We start from the raw sequence: 9,278 nt of genomic DNA on the forward strand, positions 1-9,278 counted from the left end.
GGGCGGTACCATGGTAGGTGGTACGCAGCCTGGTCGGGGGAGGGGGTGGGGGCTCGCGTCGACAACCATCTTCTCCCCACCCCACCGCTCAGGATTCCCTCCTTCGCCACCAGGTTTCCCTGTCACCGCTGCTGCAGATCAAATGACCTGGTGGCCGGTGCAACCGTCTCGGTGGCGGTTCTGGTTGTCCGGTCCGTCCTCCTCTCGTGCTCGTCGGGCACATCCATGCTGCCATGGGTGCCTGGTTCTCGACCGAGCCCCTTGTACAGAGCTAGAGGGGCCAAATCTAGAGCTCCCTTAACGTTGAGCGCCATGACGATAGTCTGACAGGTAGCTGGCCGTCCATGTTGGCTTGGGGCTAAGTGGTGGAGGGTCGGGGCGGCTTTCGTCGGTGTTCGACAGGGTGGCCATTGGGCTTGGCAGGGGCCGAAGGTCTTCTTGGGGTGGCTAGCTATGCACTCTACCTCGACATTTGCGGTAACGTAGTAGTGCCTAGGAAGGATGGATCACCAGTGAAAGCTGCGCAAGGCCTTGGCCGTTGCTGGCGGAGGTTTACCGGGATTAGCGTCATGCCAAAAGGCTAACAGACGTATCCATTTGCGATTGTCCATGGGGTGTAATCTACAGTTGTCAACGATGGTCTCTTGGCTTGAAGGTGGGCCCTTGAATCACCTTGGTTAGGCTGCTAATGTTTGCGGACGCCGTTCTCCTCCTTGGAGGATTCATTGTTTTTGCCCCCTGAAAGTGCTAGTTATCGACTAGAGGGAGGGAGGGTGAATATGCGATTTTTATGGAAGTCTTCAAGACAGGCAATGTCTTCGAAGATAGCCAACCAAATGCAACCTACACAGTATGCAGCGGAAGATAAACTACACTAGACAAGTTATAGTCAAGAGAACATGGCAAGGTAAGCAAGAGGACAAATAGCGGCTAGATAGAGTGGATCAGAATAGGAAGATAGTATGAAGATAAATCAATGCAATAAGAGAGAATGCCTTCACACAGTGAAGTCAACCAGGGCAAATAAGCAATGACTTCACGAAGCTAAACAGTAAGGGTGAAGTGATAGAACCAGTTGCTTGGTGAAGACAAGGATTTGGTAGACCAGTTCCAGTTGTTGTGACAACTGCACGTTTGGTTACGGAGGCTGAGATTGAACTCCGAAGACCGCGTCTTCACCTTATTCCCCTTGAGCTAAGGACACTTAGTCCTCGCCCAATCACTCTGGTAAGTCTTCAAGGTAGACTTCCAAATCTTCACAGACTTTGTTCACCGGCGATCCACAACGACTTTTGGATCCTCAGAACACGACGCCTAACCGACTGGAAGATACACACTCTTCAAGTGTAATAAGTCTTCAGATCACGCGGACAAAAAGACTTCAATGATGCCTAACACTCTTTGGCTTTGGGTGTTTTGGGTTTTTTCCTCGCGAGGGTTCTCTCTCAAAGGCTTCAGAGGTGGGTTGCTCTCAAATGACAAAAGCCGTGCACTAACTCTGAGCAGCCACCAATTTATGGTGTAGGGGGTGGGCTATTTATAGCCAGGAGGCAACCCGACATGATATGTCCGAAATGACCCTGGTCACTAAGGAACCGACACGTGTCCAACGGTCGAATTTCAAACACACACGACAGCTTGACTTGGGCTACAAGCAAAGCTGACACATCCAACTCTGGATATGATTTTCTCTCGTTGTCTTCACTCAAAGATATAGGATTTGGGTTGAGCATCACATTAGTTTTTCTGACTCTATTCACTTGGACCCCACTTAACAGTTCGGTGGTTCCTACGACTCAAGTACGAAGAAAAATGAAACTACGAAAGAAACTATGTCTTCACACTCCATTGTCTTCAAGTGATTGTCTTCACACGTCATTATCTTCGACGTGAATGTCTTCATGAACCACCATTGTCTTCAATGCCTTCGTACATTTTTAGGGTCATCTATGGTAGGTAAACCGAATCAAAGAGGGACTTCTACCCGTGTTATCCAGCAATTCTCACAAACACATTAGTCCCTCAACCACGTTTGTCGTCAATACTTCAAAACCAACTAGGGGTGGCACTAGATGCACTTACAATCTCCCCCTTTTTGGTGATTGATGACAAACTGGTTGAAGTTTTCAACGGCGATAAAAATATGTGAAAGTTAAAGAACGCGGTCATTGGCTTCATGAAGTTGAAAGTGCCCCCTGAAGATGTGCATATAAGTAATTTGCCTTTGAATGCAAATGCACATGGCAGGTTCTGCTATGTGGAGATCTCCTTCAATTCATGAAGACAATTCATCGTGCATACAAAAATGTAGTGAAGATAATGACATGCACAATGAAAAATGGGCGTTTGCAGAATGACTTCATGTGGAATTTATCATCACAATAAAAGGCAGCAGCAAAAGTGGCATACAACCATCAAGGCTTAAGTGTTACAACTCAAAACCAACAGTTCAAGAATGAGAGTTGCAAAACTTAATAAAAATAAGCACCCGACTGAAAGTGCTAGTGATCAACTAGAGGGGGGGGGGGGTGAATAGGCAATTTTTATGGAAGTCTTCAAAACATGGAAGTTTCGAAGACAATCGATAGAAATGAACCTATTAACATGCAACAGAAGGTAGACTACACTAGGCAAGCCATAGTCAAGTATTCAATGAAGTGAAAGCACAAATACTAATAGCAGCTAGGCAGTATGGATCAGGATGGAAGACAATATGAAGCCAATCAGAACAAGTAGTCACACAGTGAAGACAAATAGATAATGCAAACAGACCCTGTGATGCGGAGCATCCCATGATCATCCCCATGGACCTACCATCGTCGCATCAAGAGCCAAGAGGACCCATGACACGAGCACGAGCCAGAGCTCTCGAGAACGAGGTGACTTCTTTCCTTAGTAATATCACATATGATCCACTCGAGACATGGTTACTACCTAAGACCGATATGCTATGCATGATCAGGTGTCAAGAGGAGCCTCCCGAAGATGCACGTGAAGACGGGCCCCGGACATCCGACCCCTAGAGATGCCACCACAGCAGCCGCAGCCCAGCCAGAAAAGCTACAGGGCCCGGACATCCGGCCCCGCGCCCCGGACATCTGGCCTCCCCCGAAGCCCCGGAAATCCGGCCCTCTGCCCGAAAATCCGGCCTCGTCTATCCAGAGATCGCAGAAGTCTTCACCGCCATCCCGGACATCCGCCCCCCCAGCCCGGACATCCGGCCACTCCTGAAGCCCCGGACATTCGGCCCGACGCCCGGACATCCGGCCTCGCCTGTCTGTGAACAGTGAAGGGCCGAAGCCCATGTACCCTCTCGCCCCCTAGACTATATATACTTCATCCCCTTCCTCTTTCTAGGGTTAGCGTTGTGATAGCTCATTTGTGAGATAGAGCCTCGCTCATCCATATCGGATCTACTCCTTGAGAGAGACCGCGACCCCTCTTCGGAGAAGATCCCCCTTGGATTCAAGACCCCCTCTTGGGTGGCCCCCATCAAGACCTCCTTCTAGGAGAAGAACCGGTTACTTTGTATCGTCCTTTGTTGACCTTGGATCATCGTGTATCTCTTTGTGTTATTGGATCTAGCACATGTGTAATCGAATCTTGTTGGTTTGAGTGATTCTCTCGTGTTTCCCCTCGTGAATCCCCTCGTGTTCTTCGTGTTTATCTTTGGGATCCGCTCCTTTCGTGAAAGATCGGCCATCTAGGGTTTCACCCTACATCATCTTGGTATCATGAGCCTCATGTTGATCACGATTTCGGAGCCTCCCCATTGTGTTTCTAGCCTTGTTTTGTTGTTTTTCGTCCTAATCCGAAAATTGCCCCACAAAAGTAGCCCCAATTTTTTTGTGATTTGTTGGTGTGATGAAGTTTTGTTGGATTTGATCCGCGGATTTCGTGTGTTGCAGGTAGATCTAGCTTTCCCCCACCTTTTCCCCAATTTCCATCCACAAAATCTTCCGAATTTTGCCCCGGATTTGACCTCTCCACGGGGGGTTCTTCGAATTCGTCCACGGATCCAGCGCCCGGACATCTGGCCCGACCAGCCCGGACATCCGGCACCCCGGACATCCGGCCATCACCCTCGGACATCCGGCCCCTGGCAGCAAAACAACCCATCCACCATACATTTTCCGCCTAACTCTCGCCAAATTTTGTCCCGGTGCCCACATACACTTCCGCATACCTCCACCACTTCCGCATAGCACCACCCTAGCCTTTCCCGCTACTAACTCCGACAATTTTGCCAAATTTTGCTTTGAGAATTTGAGTTGTGGTTTCCGTGTCCTTTTGTGTTTCGGCTATCTAGGTACGGTTCGGCATCAACATCACCACCGCTCATCTTCACCAAAGGACTACTACGAACGGCTACATTACTTTGGTATCACCTTCACCTTGGATATCAACTTGGTATCGTGATATCATCATACTCTTTTGCAATCGCATTGATAACCACATGGCCTTACTTTTGCGTCACTTACCCATCGAGACTAGCCCTTGAGTATTGCCGGCAACGTGACTTGTGCACATTAGTGTTCATACTTCCCATAGCATACATACCATCATCGTGTTGCATCTCTTGGTATCATCACTTGTGTCACAAAGTTGTTGTCACATACACAATTGCTATCTTGCTTCGTGAAACATTGCATGAGAAAAGAGCTCAAACATCAAAGAGCCAAACAAGCTTTTAAGCAAAAAGAGGAAAGACAAGCAAAGAGCAAGAACCATAGAATCATACAACATTAAGATTGTCATACTCGATCATCTTGGATCAATGCATAGGAACATCATACATATAGCATACTTGGGATAGAAGTCGTTGCATTTTCTTAGTAGGTTGTGCACAAGTTCGTATCCGCCTATTGTGCAATCGTGCTAGCGTCTCTCTAGTGTTGTGCAACAAGAGCATCTTGGTGAATTCCACATTTTGGCTCATCCTTGGTTGCATAACCCCATCTTATCTATTTGCATGTGTGTTTCCGTGTACCATATCTTGCTATTGGTCTACTTGTTGCATTTGCAAATTCGTGAATCTTTTCCAACATTATTGAGTCTCACTTACAATTGCATCAAATTTTGTGCCACCATCCTAACCGAGCTCCACCATAAGCTTTTACTTGTCTAGGTGTGAGAACATACAAGAATTGGTACCAATTGTGCTATTTCCTTGTTACACATTGGAGTCATCTTTGATCCATTGTCAACATCGGTCAAGGTACATTTGATATTGGTTCTTCCCTTTCTTCCACTCACACTGTCTTGGAATGATGGATAGGCCAAGTACTTCTACCAACCCGCTCTTCATGGAGCAAGACGACGACATGAACTCCTTCGTCACCAAGAGTCACCTCTTTGGTGCACAACATGCTTTGCATCAAGAGCAACAAGCTATGAGTGAACGCATCGACATCCTCACCGCCGACTTGCGACTTTCCGAGCAACGTACAAGGAACTACTTCAACCACAAGCTCGACGATCACAAGCAAGAGAATGACGCAAGGATGGACGAGATTCGCGCTTTGTTGCTCAACCGCTCTTCTTCCACTTCAAGAAGGAGCCGTTCAAGTCACCATTCCGACTTCACCCTCTCCGGCTCAAGTACACCGACATCGAACACTCTTCGTCGAACTGCGTGCAACGAACGTCAAGCAAACCTCAATCCACTTCGAGACACCGACTCGCAAGAACATCGACGACGTCAAGCCGAAGAAGCCTTTGCTCTAGCTCGAGAACGGCAACAACAACGCCAACATGAAGAGGAAGAACACGCGCGTCTACACCAAAATGCACAAGATGCCGAGGCTCAATGTCAAGAACAACAACTCCGTGACGCTCAAGCACTTGAAGTGCAACGTGCCCTTCATGAATCAAGTCGTGCCGTAGCCAATCGAGGCCGACAAGCTCGACTACATCAAGAAGCACTTCACGATGAAGCTCAAGAAAGAATTTACCAAAGACGTGTGCATCAACAAGCTCCTCGTCAAGATAGACAAGCGCCTTGTCAAGATAGACAAGCTCCCCCTCAAGCGAGACAAGAACATCAAGTTCATCAAGAGCATGACAACAATGGGAATCCTCCGCGACAAGAGCAACACGAGGTTGACAACCCTCCGCGTCAAGAGCACCATGAGTTGAACAATCATCTACAACATGGGCGTCATCATCCCCGACCCCAACACAATGAAGAGCAACGCTACGGCAAGCTAAAGTTCACCATGCCCAAGTTCAATGGAAACAATGACCCCGAAGAGTACATCTCATGGTCATTGAAGGTTGACAAAATCTTCCGCTTGCACAACTACGAAGAAGAGAAGAAGATCGCAATGGCATCCCTTGAATTCCAAGACTATGTCCTCATTTGGTGGGAACAAGTCATTGAGCGCCGCGAGGCAAGAGGTGAACCACCCATCACCACTTGGACACAAATGAAGGATGTCATGAGAGCACGATTCGTGCCAAACTACTACAACCGCGACCTCTTCAAGAAACTTCAACAACTCAAGCAAGGAACCAAGAGCATTGAATAGTACTACAAGGAAATGGAGATTACCATGATACGAGCCAATGTCAAAGAAGATGATGAGAAAACTATGGCAAGGTTCTTGAATGGACTCAATCATCCTATCAAGAAGATGACCGACTTCCAACCATACTCGAACCTCATCGAGCTAGTGCATCAAGCTACCAAAGCGGAACGGCAAGTACAAGATGACTTCAAGTATGCCAAGTTCTCATCCAAGTCCGATGGCCTCTCCAACAATCAAGCTTCGACGACTCCAACACCTTCTACCTCAACCAAGCCTTCTACAAGCAACGGTGACAAGTCAAGTTACAAGAAAGCTTCGACAAGCTCAAGTCGTCCTCCTACTACAAGCAACTTCAAGAAAGCTCCATCATCATCTACTCCACCCGATGAGACCATCAAGACAAGTTCTATCAAATGCTTCACATGCGGAGGCCGAAGCCACAAGTCCTTCGAGTGCACAAACAAGCGCACCATGATCCTCAACGACGACGGAACCTATGACTCCATGAGTGAAGGAGAAATGGAAGCTCTTGAGCAAGTGGCCATGCACCGACAAGTGAACAATGAAGATGAAGATGACCAAGTCTTTTGCGATGAAGATTCAAGTCCCGCTCTTGTTGTCTCCAAGGTCTTGACTCCTCAACATCAACAAGACGAAGATCAAAGATGCCATATCTTCCACACAAAGGCCGGCATCAATGGACGTTCCGTCAAGGTCATCATCGATGGAGGTAGTTGCCACAACTTAGCAAGTGAAGAACTATGCTCCAAGCTCCAATTGGTCAAGATGAAGCACCCTCACCTCTACAAGGTTCAATGGCTAAGCGACACCGGCACCATACAAGTCGAGCATAGAGTACAAATCTCTTTCAAGATCGGCGCCTATGAAGACACATTGGAATGTGATGTCCTTCCGATGACCGTTTGCCACCTCCTCCTTGGACGGCCATGGCAATTTGACCAAGGTGTCATTCACAATGGGCGTACAAATCACTATAGCTTCAAGATGAAAGGGAAAGAGTTCGTGCTACGTCCTATGTCTCCAAGCCAAGTGCTCGCCGACAAGCAAGCCACCCATCATGGAGAAAATAGTGAGAGAGCGACCCACCAAAAAGAGAGTGAGCGCCACAAGCCCAAATTGAGTGCCTCCACGATGAGCGACAAGAAAAACTTAGTTCTCTTTGCCACCAAACGTGAGATGAGAGAAGTGTGTGAGAACCCATCAAGTGTCCTACACTATGTCCTATTGTGCAAGGACGAGGTCACAAAAACTAACAACTCTCACGATCTACGTTTGGTGTTATCTTCTCTATTGCAGGAATTCCAAGATGGTTTCCCCGATGAGCTACCTCTGGGTCTACCTCCACTATGAGGCATTAAGCACCGAATTGATCTCATCCCCGGAGCGCCGCTTCCCAACAAAGATCCATACCGCGTCAACCCCGAAGAAACCAAAGAAATACAAAGGCAAGTAAAGCATCTCATAGACCATGGACATGTGCGTGAAAGTTTGAGTCCTTGTGCCGTACCGGTCATTCTTGTGCCAAAACGTGACGGTAGCTTTCGCATGTGCTCCGATTGTAGACCTATCAATGCTATCACCATTAGATATAGGTACCCCATTCCACGCCTTGATGATATGCTTGATGAACTTAGCGGTGCCACTATCTTTTCCAAAATTGATCTTAAAAGTGGTTACTATCAAATCCACATACAAGAGGGTGATGAATGGAAAACCGCTTTCAAAACAAAGTTTGGTCTCTATGAGTGGTTAGTCATGCCTATGGGTTTATCGGAAGCACCCGGTACTTTCATGCGTCTTATGCATTACGTGTTTCGCCCTTACATTGGTGAATTTGTTGTTGTCTACTTTGATGATATCCTTGTGTTTAGCAAATCTCTCAAAGATCACGTCACCCACCTTCGCACCGTGCTACAAACTCTTCGAAAAGAGCAACTTTATGCTAATATGGAAAAATGCCTATTTGGCGTTGACAAGCTTGTTTTCTTAGGTTTCGTAGTTTCTTCTAAGGGTGTTCATGTTGATGAATCTAAGATCAATGCTATTAAAACTTGGCCCCAACCAACCAATTTGCAACAAGTGCGTAGTTTTCTTGGTTTAGCCGGTTTCTACCGTAGATTTGTGAAGGATTTTAGCACCATTGCTTCACCTTTGCATGCTTTGCGTAAGAAAAATGCACCGTTTGTTTGGGGAACATCTCAAGATATTGCTTTCAATGAGCTTAAGAATTTGCTTACTCATGCTCCCGTGCTTGCATTACCCAACTTTGACAAACCTTTCGAAATTCATTGCGATGCTAGTGGTAATGGCATAGGAGGCATGTTAACGCAAGAGAAGCGCCCCAGTGCATACTTTAGTGAGAAACTCTCCGGAGCGCAACTCAATTACCCCATCTATGACAAAGAGCTATATGCTTTAGTGCGAGTTTTGCATGAATGGGAACATTACCTTCGCCCACATGAGTTCATCATCCATACCGACCATGAAACACTTAAATACCTTAAGGGTCAAACTAAATTGTACAAGCGTCATGCTAAATGGAGTGAATCTATTGCTTCATTTCCCTATGTCATCAAGTACATTAAGGGTAAAGAAAATGTTGTGGCGGATGCGCTTTCCCGTATATGCATGCTTGTCACTAACCTTGAGTTGAATGTCATTGGTTTTGAGCATATCAAAGACTTGTATGAACATGATCCCACATTCGCCCTACCTTATGCCAAGTGT

This window comes from Triticum aestivum, chromosome 1A, assembly GCF_018294505.1.
Source record: "Triticum aestivum cultivar Chinese Spring chromosome 1A, IWGSC CS RefSeq v2.1, whole genome shotgun sequence".
In the NCBI taxonomy this organism is placed as follows: Eukaryota; Viridiplantae; Streptophyta; class Magnoliopsida; order Poales; family Poaceae; genus Triticum; species Triticum aestivum.